The sequence below is a fragment of the Pipistrellus hanaki genome, assembly GCF_964339955.1.
Source record: "Pipistrellus hanaki genome assembly, chromosome: 6".
NCBI classification, from domain to species: Eukaryota; Metazoa; Chordata; class Mammalia; order Chiroptera; family Vespertilionidae; genus Pipistrellus; species Pipistrellus hanaki.
Window position 1 is genome coordinate 67,599,929 of NC_140508.1, and position 15,536 is coordinate 67,615,464.

Below are 15,536 nucleotides of genomic sequence, written 5' to 3' on the forward strand. Positions count from 1 at the left end.
CACTGGGTATGTGCCCGAAACCAAGGTACATGTTCTTGGCCAGAATCAAACTTGGGACCAGTGAGTCGGTAGGCTGACGCTCTATCCACTGAGCCAGACCAGATTGAGGCTCAGCAGCAAAATTAAAAAAAAAAAAAATTTTTTTTTTTTTTTTAAGACAAAAAGCCCTAGTAGCCTTCTTTTTAAACAGGTTGGGGGATAGGACTGCATTTATACTTCATAGGTCAAATGTCTAAGTTTGCTTTTTCAATAAAGATGCCTACTTTAATTGCTTAATAAATTAGCTTTTTAAAATATAATCTAGGTCTCATATAAACACAGTTATATGAGAAACCAATGTTTTTGTAAGTAATTGGCTTTAACAAAGGCCAACGTAGAAAATTTGCATACCGCCAGTCCTCTGAAAGTTATGAGACCTCCCATGATCCTTCTGTGTATACAAATGGGCACTGGCAAAAAGGAATACTGTTTAAAAGTAAATTTTAAGCTTAATAAAGTGAAGAAATTGAAAAATTTTTTAATCTCTTCCACTAATATTTACAGGGTAAACTGAAGGTTATTATTTAGGCAATCTAATCCTTAGTAGTCACCATAAATAAAAGAGAGTCACTTAGTATGTAGGCAATCACAGTATTGGTCAGCATCTACAGAGTAACTATGTAGGTTGCTTGATGTAAAAGAAAGAAAAAGACTCTTAAAAGAACTCTCTAAATGTGGCCTAGAAATTACTCTGGGAGAAAATGAAAGGATATTTCGTTCAAGGGTCTAGGAAATTTTAATTAAAAGTCAATGTAGGCCTCAAAAAGAAAAATAATTTGCATTTTGCCTCTCTAAACAAAGCTTATGTAAGACTAATAGCAAAAATTTAATTAGTGTCATTGACTATCAACACCCAAGCACAAATGAAGTTAGAAAATAAGCCTTATTTCACCAGGCCCGGAGCAGCAACTGCCAGGCTGGGAGCGGCCGGGCCCGGAGCAGCCGGGCCCAGAGCAGCCGGGTCCGGTGCTGCCAGGCCTGGAGCAGCAGCTGCCAGGCTGGAAGCAGCCAGGCCCGGAGCGTCAGTGGCCAGACCCGGAGCAGCTGGTTGTGGAACGGACCAGAGCAACAGAGGCCAGGCCCGGAGCAGCCAGGCCCAGAACAGCTCGCTCCTCGCCTGCCCCCGCCCCAAGGCTGCCTCTCAGACATGGCTGGAAACTTTTGCGGGAACTTGAGGGTCTGCTGAATCAAGTGATGAAGGCTTAGATCTGGATGTGTTGAGTTAGTATAGCACTGGGGTGTTGATCTGTGAGTGCCTTGGGTGAGGCCTGGATGAGGTTGGTTAACTTATTTGGAAATGTCTTTTGTGTGAAGTGTATCTTTGGGCATGTGGAGGTATTATTGATATGAGAAAATGCTAAGTAACTGATTTACTATCTGAAAAGGGATTTACTGTCGGGGAAAGGGAGGGAGGAAGAGCCTGAACATAAACTGTGCACCTATGGATGAGGACAATGGGGGATGGGGAGGGGGCGGAGGGTGGGGTGGGAACCTGGTGGAGGGGGGAAGAAATGAGGAACCTTTGTAATAATATGAACAATAAAGATTGATTTTAAAAAAAAAGAAAGAAAGAAAGAAAATAAGCCTTATTTCAGACTAATTTAAATTGGCAAGTTAAAACAAATATTCAGGGGAACTTAGTTTTACTAAGCAAGAAACTATTCCTGAAACATTAACTAATTTTTTACTGATGATTTATCTAATAATAAAGCTGCTTATAATGAATCCAGAACAGTCAGTCATATTTCTGTGCAAAAAAAAAAAAAAAAAAAAAAGGAATTTAAAGCTATCAAGGCTGCATTACAAGATTTCCAAAAGCCTCTTAATAATATTTAAAACAAAAAAAGGGGGTATAGTGGATTAATCTCCTGTAAGTAAATTACATCAAGCTTTAATTACTTAAAATGTTTTACTTTAAATTTTTTTCACTTGTAATGCTGATGGCAGGACACCCATGAAATTGCACAGGTGTCAGAATAAGCCAAAGGAAAATGGTGTGGCAGAACGAAAAGGATCCTGAGACGAGTTTATAGAAAGGATGCCTTTATTAACCTTTGGTGGAGAATATGCTTATATATTTCTAGAAAACTCCTCCAGCCCATATGGATTCCGGCAACAATGGATCCGAGAGGAACTAACCAGACTACTCCAGCCACAGATGGCGGTGGCCCCAAGCCACACTCTGAGGAGACAAAGGAGAAACAGTCCAGAGATGGAGGATAGTGAAGATGCCTCGCCATGCTAGCAGTCAGCAGCTGTGCGTCACAGCAGTTTGCTCAGGACAAGCCGAAGAAGGTCAGACCTGCACTGCATTTGCTTGCTGTTCACCGTCCAGGACTGGAATATCACTGCTGTGACGTCACAAGGGACGTGATTAGAAAGGGGACTCAAAGAACCGCTGGCCCAGAAAGAAGCTACCATCCCTCTAACTTCGCAGGCACAGCACTGTCCCTCTCTTGGGGGAGGGACAACCTATATAATAAAAGCTTAATATGCTAAGTGTCCAGTCGTCCATTCAACCAATCAAAGCATAATATGCTAATGATATGGTAAGGCCACTCAACAGCTCACTATGACTTGCACTGACTACCAGAGGGCAGATGCTTCGACTGGTAGGTTAGCTTGCTGCTGGGGGGAGGGTGGGGTGGGAACCTGGTGGAGGGGGGAAGAAATGAGGAACCTTTGATTGCTGTTCACCATCCAGAACTGGAATATCATTGATATGATATTCAATGATATCCGAACTGAGTGAGACAGGCCAGACATGCTCTGGAGCCCTCCCATGGTCCCTCTCTGGCCCCAATCGTGCACTGGTGGGGTCCCTCTGCCTGGCTCATGCCCTCTCGCAATCCAGGACCCCTCAGGGGATGTCAGAGAGCCAGTTTCAGCTCAATCCTGTAGGCCAGGCCGAGAAATCCCAGTGTTACACAAATTCATGCACCGGGCCTCTAGTAATCATGTGTTAAGAGATATCCAAGACTTCTTTACCTATTGGCCTCTGAGCTACTTATTATAAGTCTTACTTACATAGGTATTCCCCAGAGCACCTTGCATAATGCCTAACACAAAGGTGAATGAGTTCATGCATATACGGGAAAATACACACGAAGGCTGCAACCTCTAACTAACCAAAGACATTGGTTCCTCCAACCCAAAGGTTTGGAAAACATGATCACCTTCGAGACTGGCAAACAGACTCTGCCCAGGAAGAAATTAAAATTAATTTCAATTTTGATATATAGTGGTAGTGTGTGGGTGAGAGGAGGAGAGGGAAAAGCATGCTAATGGAAGCTTATATAGGTAGAAGCTTTCTGGTGCCAAACTGGAAATTTGTATTAGAAATCTAAAAAAAAGTTCATCTCCTTTGACCTAACAACACCGTATTAAAAAATCAGAGAAGAGAGCCCTGGCCGGTGCTGCCAAGTGGTGACATCATCAGCCCGCGCATGGAAGAAGGGTTCAATTCCCAGACAAGGGCACGACATAACTTGTGACATAACTTGCGGAGCTGCTGAGAGGCAACCAGTCAATGTGTCTCTCTCTCACACACACACACACACACACACACACACACCCTTCCTCCCTCCAACTCCCTTCCACATTCTCTGAAAAGCAAAGGAAGAAATATCCTCAGGTGAGGATTAACAAAACAAAACAAGACAAAAAACACAAAAAATCAGAGAGATGAAATCAGTGGGTGATGATGTAGGTATGTTTTTTGGACTGTCAAGCTTTCCTTCCATGAACAGGTTCTAATTTTGTAATCTGAAAAAGCAAACCCACACAATAAATGCTATAAAAAGGAACCAAAAGAAAACCCATTGGTGGTTTTAAATCACCACCCGTGTTTCCTCGCTAAACTTAGACTGCAGATTTGGGGTTCTCAATGGGTTTGGGGGGCGAGGGGGAGGCGGGGAAGAGACCTGCATTTTGTGAATACTGTCTTTCTTTGTCTGAAACCTTGTGGGACAGGAAGGTGTAAAAGCTTCAGCTTTCATTTCTCCCTCATGCAATGCTGACAAAGCTCGGGGAGTCAGGAAATGGAGGGAAAGCTTGGGAGTAATCAGCCCAGCTCAAGGCCAGGACCTCCATCCTGCAATGACTCGTTCACCTGCCCGTATTCCCTGCAGCACTAAGACCTCCATGAGAACAGAGGCTGTCTCCTAATCAGCCTGTTGCGCTGGCCCCGTGCTTAGTACTAGCTGGCCTCCAGTACAGTTTATTGAACGTCAAAGACCACATCTATAAAGTTCTGAACACAATGATGAGGAGTTAGGTGGTGGGGTAATGGCCGCTGGGAAGGAAGATGGTAGGTAAGGAGGAAATAAACCAGATGGTCAGGATGTGGGAAACAGAGGCGGGATGCACCAGTCAACCTATAGAGCTGCCCTTCCCCCTGGACCCAGGGGCGGGAACTAACGGCGGGAGAGGAGGGCGAAGGGAGAGTGTATGGTGTGTTTTGAAAGAGCCAACGGAAGGCAAGGGCAGGAAATTTAAATCCCTAGACTAGTGAGTTCTTCCGCAACGCTTCTAGGCCCCTCTCTGAGAGCTTTGCTACTTCCGACCTTGGAAAATTAAAGAGTCTCCTTTCAAATAAAGTGAGAAATGCTGGCTTCCTCCGGTAAGAGCGGATGCACTTAAATGTGCAACTGGGAGTCATTCCGCGTCCCAGCTGACTGCAGCTTCCAAAGAAACCACTCTCTGAAGGAGCAGCAACACTCCAAGTTTTCCTAAGACGTGTGCGACTTCCAGGAGGCGGTGAGCTCAGCTTTGAGTCATGATTAGTGACTTGTTTCCAAGAACTTTAGATTTTCCATGACTGTCTCCACTCAGGAATCACCTCTGGCCCCTCGCCAAAACAGCAGAATTAACTGAGCAGCTTGGCTTCTGTCACACTCCACAGTAACACCTGCCACCAGCTTCTTCCTTCAGAGGCTGGGCCAGGTCGCCTGGTCCTAGGACAGCACCCACTTCTGCGTTCGGCTCAGCACCTGACTGGGGGACAGGAAGTAGTGCTGAGGTTCAGTTTGAAAAGCCAAAGAGGCGGCTCCAAGGCCCATCACAGGGGGTTCAATGTTGAGGTCGAAGATGACTTCAAATTCCTCAGACAAATGCCATCCGAGGACAGAGGCGACAGGTGCCTGTATGCAGTGGCTAACACGCTCTCTCTGGAAACCATAAAGCAGCCAATCCCGAGCATGTATCTGTGTACCAATTAGGTTCACACTAGCTCTATCCTATTTCATCCTCAGGGTACCCTTTGAGACAGGTTATGGTGACCCCCACTTTACAGAAGAGAAGCAGGCTCTGTGAGGGGGTCATCTGTTTAAGAAGTCTCAGCGAGGAGGGGGTGAGGATAGAGCTCTTACGGCTACCCTCACCAGTTTTCATTGAACCAGAAATTGTCTAAAGTGACAGGAACTGTGGAAACCAACCAGTCCAGGGGTGGAAAAGGCAAAAGCCCATGGAGGCCAAGGGACAGGCAGGAGACCAGAGAGTGCAACAGACTGGGCAAGGGAACGGCACAGCTGGGAATAAAGGGGAGAACACACCCACCTAAACACATTCAAATTCAAACGAAAATCAAAACCCAAACCACTCTGCTTCAGCCAATGTACTCTGCCTCACACTTCATTTCATAATGGAGAAGCGGAGACTCGGAAGGCGATTCGGGAAAGTCAGTCAGTGTAGTGGGAACTCGGGCCTCCGGAGAGCCAGCTCTCATGAGGAAATGCAGCTATTACCTGTTAGCCGAGAGGTCCAGGGCAAGTGACTCTTTTACCCGTAAATGAAAATATGCTCTGCTTCACATCGTTGCTGTGAAGATTGAAATGAACTGAAATACAGGGTGGGGCAAAGTAGATTTACAGTTCTTAATATGTGAAACACAGTTTATTCTTGTGTTATTATTTATTAACTAGAGGCCCAGTGCACGAAATTTGTGTGTGGGGGGGAGAGGGGAGAGGTATGCGGGAGCCTTCAGGGGATGTCCGACTATTTTTAAAAAATCACCCTGTACTTAATTTTCTTACTAACTCCTCCTTTAAACTCCCCTCACTCTCACATTCTGTTTCTTCTTTTTATTTAACTGTTTTCCTGGCCTCACTCCATTTTAGCATCCTTCTCTTTCCTGCTTTCTTTCCCTCCCTTTGACCCTCCCACGGCTCCTCTCCCTCCCTCCCTCCTCCCTTCTCTCCCTTGTCTGTATCCTTACTCCTCCCACCTCCCCACCCCGTTCGCCTTTCCCTTGTGAGCCCGAACCCTGCCTCTCCCTCCCTCCTTCCCTGTCATTAACCCCCACCCCACCCTGGGCCATGGTCACTGGTCTCTCTTCTGAACCTTCCCCTTTCCTCTCTGGGACCTGCTTCCAGCCTCACCGGAGGGAGCGCACTTTGATGTTAAAGCTTCCATTTGGGGGGCATTAACCCCCAGGCCTTCGCCACCCCCTCTTCCCCAGCCTCCCCTCTGCCATCCTCCTCCCATTCCCTACCTGCGCCCCAACTTCTAGTCAACCAGGTACACCTAACACACACCCACCTAACCCTGGCCAGTGTCTTTAGGGTCCGGCCTTGGGGACGAAAGCGGTACCCTCCTTAGTGTCCGACTTCGCCGCAGCTGAGCTGCACCTCCCCTCCCAGTGCGGCAGGCGCCTGGCCCAGCGGGGGTGGTCGGCCCACTCCCGGCGCTGCTGCCGCGGAGCAGGAGTGCCTCCACCTGGAAGGCCTCGGACCGTCCACCCCTCCGTCCCAATGGCCCTCGCCAGGGGCCACCGCCCTCCTCCATCTGAGTGGGGCTCCCCACACTGTGCCACCTGCGCCCCGCCCCTCACTGGGTGCAGCTACTTCACTCCCCCCACCCCCCCTGCCTGGGGTCACCATCCCCTTCCACGTACAGTCCCACATTTCCTTCCCTTTTCCATTCCTGTGTCTTTTTCTTGTTCCCTTTCTGCATTTCTGTTTCTCCTCTCGGCCTGTCTGCATGCAGGCCTGCCTTCCTCTCCCTCTCCTTTTTTATCCCCTCTTATCACATCCTAGCATACCTACCCTGGCTTCGCAGCTGCCTGAGCAGGGGGCAGGGGCACAGCCTGCTGGACGATAATTACGTGATGGCGTCCGGACAATTTGCATATTCCTCTATTATTAGAATAGATTATTGTAGCCCCGGCCAGGTAGCTGTTTGGTTAGGGCATCCTCCCGATACCCCAAGGTTTCGGGTTCAATCCTAACCAGGGCACACACAATAATAAACAATGTGTGTGAATATGTGGAACAACAAATAGATGTTTCTCTCCCTCTCTCCCACTCTTTCTCTTTTAATAGAAAAGATTGTATTATTTTCCATATGAACAACTGTAAACCTACTTGTGCCCCACCCTGTTTGCAAGATGCCCAGCCCTGTGTGTGACATGTGTTTCAGGGAGATATAAAAGCCAAGCAAGAACTTGGGACATAACAGTCTCTTCCACAACGTACCTCCTGTCCTGAGAGGCCCTAAACGTGCTGTGAGGCAGGTGGATTATGTGAGGATGAGCACTGAAAACCTGTGGCTGACACACGTCATCCGGAAGGCCTGGAGCGCGGGCGGTGAGGCATTCCACCACGCTTCCACCCCCACCCCACCCCAGGCAGGAACCGCAAGCACCACGTGGGCACTTACTTCCAGATACTATTATCTCCTCATCACCTCCTTAGGAGGAGAGATTGCTTTTTAAATTACTCAAAGGAGACACAGAGACTGAGATCCTGGGGGGATGGAGGGAGGTGGAGGGAGGTCCAGGCCTTCCCACTGCCCATGCCCCTGGGGAGTTCCATGGCAGCAACAGTCCACTTTCCAGGGCTGAGGGGCTTTGAGAATCCTACTGGAAACCCAGATCTTAATTCATGCACACCTCCCTGAGGGTCAGGGTCTATGATGGCCTTGAACATAAAAATCCCTTACATCACCAACACCTAGAACCTTGGAGACTCACTATCCAAGATCTGACATCTCCCTTTGCTTGTCTTTGGGCTTTGCTTCCACTATCTGGCCCCAGCAGCGGTGGAGGCTGTGTCAAGGTGAAATGAAGGGGAAAGGAGCAAATAAAGGGAACTCCCTCCCCTTCCTCCTTCTCTTTTGCCAACCCAGGACCTAGAACCATGGGCTGTTAAGTTAAAATTCAGTCGCTGTGTCTCCTCTGTACCTATGTGCCAGGCTCTCCGCCAGGCAGAGGGTTGCAGAGGTAGATGAGAGTCTCTTCTTTAACCTAGAGCACATGTGTCAAACACAAGGCCCGCGGGCCAAATCTAGCCCGCCAGGCCTTGCAATGTGGCCCGCACCGCGCTGTCATCACTGCACTCCGCTGTCAGTTTATGACATTGTCAGTTTATGACTGTTCAGTAAACCATTCGGCCCGCGATTTAGGCTGTATTTTAGATTTTGGCCCCTTCTCTGATTGAGTTCGACACCCCTAACCTAGAGAGAGGGTGCATACGGTCTAGCAGAAACACAGTGGCCAGAAGTTATGGCAGTAATTCTGTGGGCACAGTTCAGGTAAACACTTGGAAAGAGCTCAGGATAATATGGGAACACAGAGTGGAGACACCCTCGGTCAGCAGTCAGGGAGTGATCTGACCGCCTCAGGCTATGGAGGGATGAGCATAACACTTGGAGGTTGCTCAATCATGGTAATTCCCTCCCCCCTAACCCCCCATTGTGTGTGAGCATGCGCACGCATCTGCAAACAGAAACTTTCTCTTTCTTCAGGAACACCAAACCTGACGAAACCATACAAATTCAGAAATAACTTAATGTTGTCTGTTTTGTGTCTTCTTTTTAACTCTCCTAGAGGCACCAGTGTGAGGCACTCTGGGATACGCAACACCAAGGGCACTTTGCTTCTCAAGCCCTGAGGGCTGTCTTCAAGGGGAAAGAAATATTGATGGCTCATTTCACGCTGAATTTGGGATCACAGCAATCCACTAGATTTGCCCCCTCATTGCCATACAAATGAGGGCGCTGGAGCCCGGACACACTTGCCCAGGGTCACACAGTCCCCTTGGGTGGCCTTCTAAACTATGGAGGCGTTTTGTTTTCTCCTGAACTGTGATCCTTCAGCGACTTTTACTTGTGAGCGGGGAGGTGGGGAGGTGACACACAGCAGCTACCAGCCATTTGAGAACCCTCCACTCGGCACCCTTAGGGTTTAAGATTAAAATCCCGACAACAGACCCGACAAATAAAATGCCCATGGGCTTACAAGTTTGTTTCTTTTCCAGGCATAAACAGCAAATTTCTAAAAGGAAGCAATAGAGAGACCACAAAGCCACAGTTAGCGTTCCAAAGCTTCTTCCCATCTTGGAGTCCCCACGCAGCCGGCAGCACTGGGGTACATGTGGTGAGATAACTTCACAAAGTCTAATCAGATCTGTATCTTAAATTTAAAATATCAATCTTATATCTAAGGGTAAGTCTCCACTATATGAGGAAAATATTGCAGGAAATTTTCACTTTGAGAGACATTTCTCTCTGGACTGTCTAAAAAATTTTGTACTATCTTTGTAATCAGAAAAAATACATACAAGTTTTACAAACCCCAATTTCTAAGGGGGGGGGGTTCTTCACCTATATTTGACACAAAGAGCTGCTTTTAAAGCTCTAGGTACTCTGCCGAAGTTCTTGGGTAAGAAGTAAAACAGCATTTGAATGGAGCCCATCCGTGAGACCTGAGGCTCAGACTCTCTAGTCCTAAGCAGTTTCAGACAAAGCCATAACTTTCAGAGCAATAATATATCATAATATAAAAACAGACACTTTGTGACCAACAAACGCAAGCTCTCCAGAGAGCTCTGCCTGCAAGCTCTGCTTCTCCCGGGGTGGGAAATGAAGTTCTACTTACAAGAGCAAAGAGTTTCTTCAAAGTCCAGGGGTCCTCAGTCAGAGGTGAAGGTAGAGTTTAAGAAACCAGGACTCAAAACGCCTCTTTTGAGGATAAGCCTCCCTTTGAAGCAGACCAGGCAGGATTCTCTCTCACCCTCTCACTCTCCCTGTGTCTCCTAAATAAAATGCACTTCGAGGTTTTAGTGGGTGTTTCCCACGTCTCCGGCCAAGTCAGTCCCCATTTGTTGTAATTCAATGCTCGGCCTGATGATGTCAGCCGCTCAGCTCCCGTGCTCAGTTTCCAACTCTCGGTCCACAAGAGAGATCCATTTCCTCTGGACAATGAGCCAGGGGGCTGTAACTACATCCCGCTTTCGTCACATTTGCCTAACATCCTTCCTTCAATTTTCAACACTGTAGCCTTACTGACAAAAGGCTTCCTATCCACTCGCTGCAGGGCTCCCGGCAAACCCCTTTGCCTCTGAGTCACTGTGGGCTAGCTAGTCTGCTCTGCAGCATTTTAACTAATCTCTTTGGGATGTAATTTACCAGGTTAGGGTGGAGATCTGCTTCCTCAGCCCACCCCCAGCTTTTTTCCAGCTCAATTTTCCAAGCTGTTTAATGTCCCCCCAGTTTTCTAGGTGCATGTGGGCACGGTGCATGCGTGAGCTTTTCCTTCACTTTGGGGAAATGACAGGTGCCCACAGGAAAGGCTTAAGAGCGCTTGTCTTAACTTGAGGAACCGGATTCTGATCTCAGGCACCCACCTAACTGAATGAACGGCCGTCAGTCAGTTCCCCAATCAATAAAGCGGCTTTGATGCCTTCCCTTCCTGCAGTTCAGTGACTGAGGAGCTTAACAAATGCAAAGGGATTTTATCACAAGCTGACTAACTACATGCTTGAGGGCGGGAAGAACCCAGGAGGAGTCCCAGGACACTGCTCAAGAGGTCAGGCTCAGCCTGGCTCCCAAACCCCCTTCATTTTGGAGCAGAATTGTTTCGCTGGGAGAAAACCCGAAAAAATTCACTAAGCAAATCCTGGGGGACATTGAAAGAGGCAGCATAAATTATAAGATAAGATAAAGAAGCAAGAGAATTTAACTATCCTTAGAGGCTATCTGGAACAGTAGTAGTTACAAGAGATAATACTTGCTTGCATTTGTAGAGTGCTTGGTGGGGAAGACATATAAACCTCCCTACTTGAGTGTACAGTGGAAAGCAATGTGACACGTACAGTGAGTATCAGCATCAATTTAGGAGCCAGAGACGTGGATCTGAGTCCTATGTGACTACTTCAGGGTGGTTTTTATTTATTTTTACTGTAAAATGGGCCTCCATTTTAGGACTGTGAGAATATTACATAACATGTAAGGGAACTATAAATTTTTGACACATAAGTGTTGACAGGTGGTAGCTCTCATTGTTGAAGTACATAACCTCATTTGAGTCTCATTTTATGAGAATTAGGTACCTAATTCTAATTCAGGGGCTACACTATTCATCTCCTTTTACTGAACAGGAAGATGAAACGGAGAAGTGACGTGCTAGAGGTCACACAGCTCAAGATGAAAGGGCCAGACTTGGAAAATGAGTCTTAATTAGGTCAGCACACATGCCAATGCTGCTTCTCAAAATGGCTATTTCATCCAGTCTGGCCCTGATTTCTAATTGCGATCAACTCTTCTTAGAAAAATGAGCTAGGCTTATTAAAACAAATGGGCAAGGTGTGGGAGGGAGAGTTTTCCTGGGCTCAGCCAGGCCAGGGATGGGGAGAGCTGGTCAATCTGCTGCTTAAAGAAAACATTTGGGGCCACTAGGTAAGAGGCGGTGCTTACCTGTTTTACTTCCAGAATCCTGTGTGGTCATCTCCCCACAAAGGGGCAGATCTGATTTGTCTTAATGCTACGTGGATGGGTAGTGGGGTTGGAGCTCCATTGGTAAAGAAGAAGCTATTTATAGGTGTGGGTAAGGCTGTGGTTGTTTGGAACTTAACCAGAATTTTAATTCGTTCTCAGAAAATTTTGATGCTTATCAAAAAAGGGCCAGGCCAGCAGGCCATATATATATAGGGTGGGGCAAAGCAAGTTTACAGTTATTTGTATGGAAAACAATACAATAATCTTACCTAATAATAGACAATCATGTAAACTGACCATATTTCCACTAAGCCACCAGCCAATCAGAAGTGATATGCAAATTATCCCAACAAAGATGGCGATTAATTTGTACACATATGGGCTGAATGATGGGGGTGGGACGCTTGCAGTTGCCATGGCTACAATGCAGGCATTCTGCCCCACCCCTGTCTCTGGGCAGCAGGAAGGCGGGCTGGAGCAGAAAGAGGCAGCTCCGGGGGCCGCAGTGGAAAGGCAGTGCGGCAGCCAGGGAAAGGAAAGCCCATTCTAGCACGAATGTTCGTGCATCGGGCTTCTAGCTAATAAATAATAATACAGGAATAAACTGTTTCATGTACTCACATTTGTAACCCTACTTTGCTCCACCTTGGAGTGTGCCAATCTGAAGGCTTTCCCACAGTTAGGATGGGACCGCAGTGGAATTAAAAGAACACCAGCCTGGTGACCCAGGGAGAGCAGCCGTTGATGACTCAGAGACCCGGGTTTCCTGTTCCTAGCTGTGTATGACCTTGACCTAGCTGTGTACGTGCCTTGGTTTACCACTGTAAAACAGGAATTAAAATGACACATATCCTGCAAAATCCTTATGTGGTTAGGTGCCTGACACATACTACAAGTTAAAAAATACTTGCAAAAAATAAGCTGTAGCATCTTAATAGCAAAGACATTATTTTCTAATTCTGTCTCAGTTTTACCATCCTCTGCCCTGAGGATGATGTGACAACAAATGAATACGGTCAAGAATGCTGGGAAGCCAGAAAAAGGGCCCAGTGTTTCTCTAGAACATGAGGATGAGCACGGAAGGAAAAGCCTGACTGCTCTCAGCAGCAGCCCTCAGAGGGGAGGGCCTGGAGGCCGGCCATTGCTTGGCTGGGCCTTTATTCCAGAAGCCCGAGTGGCATCAGGAAATGAGGATGGGCTCTTGACAGGTCAGTTTACTGACATCACCCTCAGTCCTTTGAATCAAGTCTTGTTACTTGAATGAATACAATAGTAAGGAGCCCATTCATAAAAACAAAGATACGGTTTCTTTCTGTAACATGTATTTGGTAACACTTTCCTTACAGATGAACTGTACACCTGTGACAGAATCCACAGAGAGGACTGTGACACCACCAGCACACTCACTTTGTCTTCTGACAGTGGCAGGTGTACTTTGGGGCCATGCTTGCTGCTGGCACTCTATAAATACCACTTTATGTCATCCTCCCAACAATCAGGTGCAGGAGGTATTAATATTCTCGTCTTACAAATGTGGAAACTGACGTGTGCAGAGGCTGACCAATCTACAGAGCCCACACTGTATTTTTAAGTCCCTGACTCACAGCCAGCACCAGGGGCTCCAATGGAGGATAAAGGAGACTTTGGCTGCTTCATAGCCCAGAGCTGGCCCGAAAGGCTCAGCCCCAAACCACAGAGCTGCCCTTCATTCTCACCTCCTCACCCCGAGTCTGGAAGGAGTTTCTCCCTCCTCGGAATTTCCTTAGTGCTTTATCTGTTTCTTAAGAAACTTTTCCTCTTCTCTTTTGAGGCATATTTATTTCTGGGCAGATCTTACTCCTCTGCTATCATTTGAGCTTCTTAAGGAAAAGATCCGGTCTAGATTATGAGCATTTTGTACATATTATGAGACTTATTAAAATAAAAATCCATAAACAACAAAAACTTTTATCGAATGTTTACCATATGCCATATAATACTCTAACATAATCGTAATTGCTTATTATAAAAAATAGCAAAATATAGAAGAACAGAAAAAAGGGAGGAAAATCATCCATCATCCTACCACCCAGAAATAACCAGTTATCCTCCTGGGGTACAGACACAGAAAGAATCACACCTACTCTCAAAACAACGTTTTGAAATCAGGCATTTAAGTCATTTGTGGGGGGAGGAGTCAGCCCCACAAAAGGTGACAAACATGTTCCATTTTGTTGGTTTGTTTGGGGGTATACTGGTTGCTTTCTCCAGGGTTCCATGTTCTAAGACCCCACTTCCTTGTGCCCCTCAGATTACTGCCGAAGTCCAACGAACAGCTGGCCGGAGAAGGGGAGCCTGATCACACATCTCGAAAATGGGTAGGGGTTTGCAGGGCACCACACCGCCCCTCCCTGCCCTTGGCAGCTTTCTCATGACCCGCTTCCCACAGGTCTCTGACTGGGGCAGTAATGCGACAGATGGATCCTCACTCTTGAGTAAATTTTAAACAATCTTAGCCTTGTTGTGTTTAAAACTGAGACGGGCATGTGATCGCCTTCTGCTCCTGAGGAGGAACGCCAAGTCCAGAAAAGGCAGACTTCCTGACTCTGCAGAGCCTGGGCTCTAACGGTAGGAAGTCCTTCTATCATTCCAGGCTCTCTCCCTTGCCACTGCGCTTTGCCACTTGCCACTGTGCTTTGAAATCCTACTCAGCCATCAGATGTCAGATTAAATGTCACTTCCTCCTGAGCCAAGTTAGCTCCTGCTTCTGTATCGGTCCTGTGGCATTCTCCATTTCTCCTCTCATAACCCTTAACACGTTATTGGAAGTATATGTTATCTGTCTTTCCCAGCCAGACTGTAAACTCTGTGAGATCAACATCTCTCCCTTGTTCACTGGTACAGAAAAGGAAACTCAATATTTTCTAAGCACACACACACACACACACACACACACACAATCTTGAGTAGTATAAGCTTGAGGTAAAGGGAGCAATAACATGTGTGAACGAAAAGGGCCACATGCTAACCTGACAAGCTCAGGGGAGGCCTGCGTGGCAGTTTTGGAAACTCAGAGACCTAAAGTAACCACAAAAGATGGTTTGAAAGTTAAATATCTAACTACAAACAGGTTATAGTGGGCAGTCATGTCCTAGACAGATATTTTATCTGACAAAGATCAACTTAGATCTTCCTTCCTGAGCCCATTAGCCTTTTTTCCTCTAAGATAACACATCTGTGAGATGTCTGGTTAACTTGTAACTTCCTTTTTACCCCCAACCCCTCAGGACACAACAAATGGCCTTGAGACATTCCCTCACTGTTATTGTTATCAAGTTAATTGTCAACTATTAATTACGTTAGAGTATCCTGTATCCATCTCTGTAAAAGAAGCTTAGGTCCATCATTTCACCTTTTACCCTGTCCCAGAGGTTTCCCCACTTCGCTTTGTCCCACCTCCCTAATCTATCACCAATGAATTTCATGTAACTCACCTAGGTCCCTTTCCTTTGATTGCAATGTATAAATATAGATGTAACCCTGCATTCCCCGGAGCATTATCTCAATCCATTGAGGTTGTGCTTCCCGGCATATGTCAACAGTTTGGCTCAAATAAACTCACAAAAATTCTTTACAGGTTGCAATGGGTTTTTTTCGGTTAACACATGAATTTAAAAAGTATCATGTGCCCTGGCCAGGTGGCTCAGCTGGTTGGACCATTGTCCTGTGCACTAAAGGTTATGGGTTTGACTACTGTTAAGGTCATGTATAGGAGGCAACCGAGGAAAACAATAAAGAGAAAATGG

General features: G+C 46.7%; 1 protein-coding gene across 3 annotated transcripts in view; it reads right to left on the reverse strand.

Moving 5' to 3' along the window:
• PKIG (cAMP-dependent protein kinase inhibitor gamma) overlaps nt 1-15,536 on the reverse strand; it is a 66,019-nt gene that overhangs the window by 18,391 nt on the left and 32,092 nt on the right. The window contains exon 1 of one of the 3 annotated variants that reach the window (XM_084888773.1): nt 9,914-10,100. The exons of the other annotated variants lie outside the window; for them this stretch is intronic. The gene's annotated coding sequence lies outside the window, so the exon portion shown is untranslated. Of the gene's footprint in view, nt 1-9,913; nt 10,101-15,536 lie in introns of those variants that run through there. 3 annotated transcript variants of the gene reach the window in all.